Below are 4,846 nucleotides of genomic sequence, written 5' to 3' on the forward strand. Positions count from 1 at the left end.
GGTAAGCGGCGGTGGCGCGGTTCGGGGCTCCGGCGAGATCGACGAGCGGTGTATTTCTTCTCTTTCTTTAAGAGTTCTGTCATGGGTTTAGCTATCTTGGAGAAATTCTCAATGAACCTCCAATAGTAACCAGCAAGTCCAAGGAAACTGCGGACTTCTCCGACGTTCTTCGGTGTCTCCCATTCTGTAACTGCTGCAACCTTAGCTGGGTCAACAGCTACTCCGGCTCCTGACACTATGTGTCCAAGGAAGCTAACTTGTGACAACCAAAAGTCGCACTTGCTGAATTTGGTGTACAGCTTGTGCACTCTCAGCTTCTCCAAAATAATGCGTAGATGCTGCTCATGCTCTTCTTTGCTCTTGGAATACACCAACATATCTTCGATGAATACCACGACAAACTTGTCCAAGAATTTCATGAACACCTTGTTCATGATGTTCATGAAGTATGCAGGTGCATTGGTCAGACCAAAAGGCATCACGGTGTACTCGTACAGTCCATACCTAGTGGTGAAAGCTGTTTTGGATATATCTGCTTCTCAGATCTTCAGCTGAAAATATCCTGATCGCAGATCGATCTTTGAGAACACTTGAGCTCCCTTCAATTGATCGAAAAGATCATTGATTATGAGCAAAGGATATTTATTCTTTATCGTCACCTCATTTAGTGAACGATAGTCAATGCACATCCGTTGGCCCTTGTCCTTTTTTTCTACAAACAGAACGGGCGCTCCCCAGGGTGATGAGCTGGGGTGGATGAAACCTTTTGACAGCTGCTCGGCAAGCTGTTTCTTTAATTCCTTTAACTCATCCAGAGCCATCTTATATGGTCTCTTGGCTATGGGTCCACTTCCTGGTATTAAGTCAATGAGGAACTCTACGTCACGGTCCGGTGGCATGCCTGGTAATTCCTCTGGGAATACGTTCGGGTATTCCTTCACTATTGGTACCTCGTCCAGGCTAACCCCGAATTGACCTTAGGTTTCTTAAGTTCAAAAGCAGATTTGAATCGGATTCTCCTGTTCTCTGGGATGGTGAGGGTGATGGTTCTTCTGACACAATCTATGAGACCCTCATACTTGGCCAGCCAATCCATTCCTAGGATGACATCCAAACCCTTGGACCCTATTATTATTAGGTCCGTGGGGAACGTGTGTTTCCCTATTTTCAAGCTTAGCCCGTGGTTGTCATAGGCGGCTATCAGTTCTCCCTCGGTGAATTTACCTTCATGGGGTTTGCTAGTGTGCTAATAGGTAATCCCTTTTGATGCACAAATCCTCTTGAGATGAATGAATGAGATGCACCGGTATCAAACAGTACTAAAGCTTTAAAAGAATTAATGCTAAAGGTACCGATGACTATACCTTGCTCCTCGGTGATCTCTTCCATGTCGATGTGGTTCACGTTGCCCTTCTAGAATGGGTTTGGTTTAACCACATTCCCTCCAAATCTCTCCGAGCAATCGTTGGAGTAGTGCCCCATCTTGTGGCACTTGAAGCACTCCACCTGGCTCATGTCCCTGCCAGGGTTGCGGTTCTGTCCGGCGCCATTGCCGTTGGTGTGGCCCTTTCCATTTCCATTCTGGTTCCCACCTCCATTGTGGTTACCATTCCCGTTGTGGTTCCTCGAGCGTTGCTGGTGCTGGTGCTTGCTGCTGCTGCTGTTCCCGGCATGGCGGTTCTGGTGGCCATACCCTCCGCTGCGCTTGTCATTGTGGCCCCCGGCCCTGCGCACAGACGAACTGCCACTGCCGTCTTGGCTGGTGCGCGGCTTCTGATGTGGCCTCGTGTGAGAGCCTCCCTGGTGGAGCCTCCTCTTGCGGTTCTCCATCTGGTGGAGCTTCTTTTCCAGCACAATCGCCTTGTCGATTAGCGATCGGTAGGTGGGAGTGTATGCAACAGCCAGCTGAACAGAAAGTTCACCGTTCAGCGCATCCAAGAATCTCTCCCGACGCTTGGCATCAGTGGTCACCTCGTCTGGCGCATAGCGGGCGAGGCTGTTGAAATTGTCGATGAACTCGACCACAGTGCGGCTTCCTTGCCTGAGCCACAGAAACTCCTTCTTCTTCAAATTAAGCACACCCGCTGAGATATGGGCAGTGTGGAAAGCTTCCTGGAACATATCCCAGGTGACATGTTCAATCGGGGTGGTGATCTGGTAATTCTCCCACCACGAAGCAGCTGGTCCTTCAAGCAGATGGGCTGCAAACCGTACTTTTTCCTCCTCGGTGCAGTTAATTGTCACCAAGTTCTTGTTAACAGAGCGGAGCCAGTCGTCCGCCACTATTGGCTCGGGTGAGGTGGAGAAGGTGGGTGGGCACAATCGCAGAAACCTGGTCAGCATATCCACTTGTGGAGGGTGGTGTTGCTGGTTGTTGTTGGGGTTCTGCTGGTGGTTGGCGTTGTCGTTGTTGGCCAGTTGCTGAGTGATCAGCTGAAAGAATTGGGTCTGGGCAGCCAACAGTTGCTGCATGGTAGCAGCATTCCCTTCGGCTTCGGCGTTGTTAGTCTCAACGTTGTTGGTGGGGTTCTGGCATCTTGAAGGCATCTGTTTAGGGTAGCATAGATGAGGAAACAGATAGAATAGAGCTAAGGATATCTAAGCCCCCACAACAAGATATTAACTCAAGCATATTTCAATCATACACTCAATCATTCATAAAAAGGTTTTGGAAAATATAGCAAATCACACTTGTTCACGATGGGACACTGCCCATAATAAAAGAGTACGGAAAAAGCAATCGGTCTACATTGCCATACACATAGATTGTATGGTCAATGACTATCTCGCAAAATGATAATGAAAGTAACTGATAAAGTATGGTAGGCACCAACTAGGACTAGGGAGGTGTGGCTGATGTCGCGGCCCCATTCGCCCTCTTCTTGGAGCGGGTGTTGGAGGCAGGGGTGTCCATCTTGTGAACCTCCTGGGGCTCCTCCTCCTCAGTCCGCACTCCATCCTGAGGCTCCATCTCCTAATCCTATGGCAGAGGTGGGGTGTGAACAGGCGCCAGTGTAGGAGCGGGTGTGGGTGTGGCTGCGGCTGCGGCGGCGGCCGTGATGAACGCCTGGAACTGCTCATAGTAGGAGCGGGCCTGGTCCCTCTCATACTGTAGCTGCTCTATGACGCCTCCCATGTTGAGGACAGTGTTCTCCAACACAGTCTTGTCCTCCTGCAGCTGGGCATTCTCCCCTCGTAGTTTACCGGCCTGCTCCTCGGCTAGGTCGGTCCTCGTCATCTCGTGCTCGAGACAAGACTCCAAGTCCACTGTGTTTGCCTCCATGTTCTCGAAGTGGGTCGTCACCGGGGTTGCATCCTCGTCATTGGTTGTTTCCACGGCCGAGCATGCATGGTTCCGCCTTCCAAAGAGGAGGCAGGGGGAGTCCTCGGGAAACTCGTGCCGATAGTCCCGGCACACCTGCGCGAAGGCGCACTGCATGGCGAACTGAAGGCCTTGCTCGAAGGTGGGGTAGCGGCTGATGAAGGTAATATCCGGCGTTGCTGGCGCGATCTCACGCCCGCGGATCTTCGCCTCAATCTCCCACCATGGCTGCCATCCTTCTGGCACGGCGGGCTAGACTCGGCCTCTGAACCTGGGTGGTGGCAGGTCGAGGAACGTGTCGTCGCACGGTGCTCCGACACCGGGGGTGTGCGGTCACGGCCCCCTTTTAGGTTCGGTAGGGGCGTCGGGGCAGAGCCCCGGCGATCGTCGGCACGGCCGATGAGACCCGGCAGGGCCGACGAAGCGAGGTACTAGAAAGTGCGCGCTAATCCAAAAACAAACACACGCACGTTTTTACCCAGGTTCGGGCCACCCGGAGCCGTAAAACCCTACGTCCTGCTTGTCTGGGCTGATATTGATTGTGGATCAAGCGTTTACAAGTTGCCGGGCAAGTTCCTGGGCTTTCCTTACTACTCTTTGCTAGTGCTCCAGGCTAACTCAACTCGCGCGGAACCCAGACTCTAACCTTCTGAACCCCCCTTCACCGTTGGCGTGTGTAACATCCCAAAAATTCAAACCTTTACATGTGCATTGCATCCATGAGCATCCTGACACAATTGCATGTTTGAATTCAAATTTTGAATCACAAAAGACTTTAAGAGATTTTGTTTACATCCCTGTAACCTTTGGATTTTCAAACCAATAGGGTTGATGTATAAAAAGGGTTTAATGCATATATAAGCTATCCCATAATTTTTGGTTAATTATTTGGAGTTGAAAAAAAAAGTATTTTTACTTAAATAATTATATGGCCCTAAAGCATTTATAGGGCAAATGTATTTTTACATATTTTATTTTGAAGAGAAACTACTCCCAAAAGTTGTATCATGGTAGAACATGATTTTACAAATTTTCTGGAATTTATTTGGACCAATTGGGAGTTCAAACTCAAAAGATATCAAAGAAATGGGAAAAAAACAAAAAAAGAAAAGGTCTAAAAGAAAAAAAAAGGGTAAATGGACCGGCCCGGCCGAATTGGGCCGAATCGGCCCAACTCTTCACGCGCACCCGCAGCCCAGCCAGCCCAGCGCCCGCGGCCGCGCGCCCGCACCCGCTGACAGGTGGGGCCCACCTGTCAGGCCTTCGTCTTCCCGAAGGAAACCCCGCGCGATCTCCGCCGCCGACCCGCGCCGCGCCGTCGCCGCCGTGACACCCGCGCCCGCCGATTTCGGCCTTCCCAAAGTTGCCCGAGCACGTCCTCTTAAAGCCCCTGCCCTCCTCTCCTTTTCCCCCAACCCAGCTCGCCCGATTCGCCCCCAGGCTGCCCAAATTTTGCGCCGCCGCCGCGCCATTGCTGCCGCCGTCCGCCACCCGCCGTCGCGTCCCCGTCGACCTAGGCGTGGA

Source organism: Brachypodium distachyon, chromosome 5, assembly GCF_000005505.3.
Source record: "Brachypodium distachyon strain Bd21 chromosome 5, Brachypodium_distachyon_v3.0, whole genome shotgun sequence".
NCBI classification, from domain to species: domain Eukaryota; kingdom Viridiplantae; phylum Streptophyta; class Magnoliopsida; order Poales; family Poaceae; genus Brachypodium; species Brachypodium distachyon.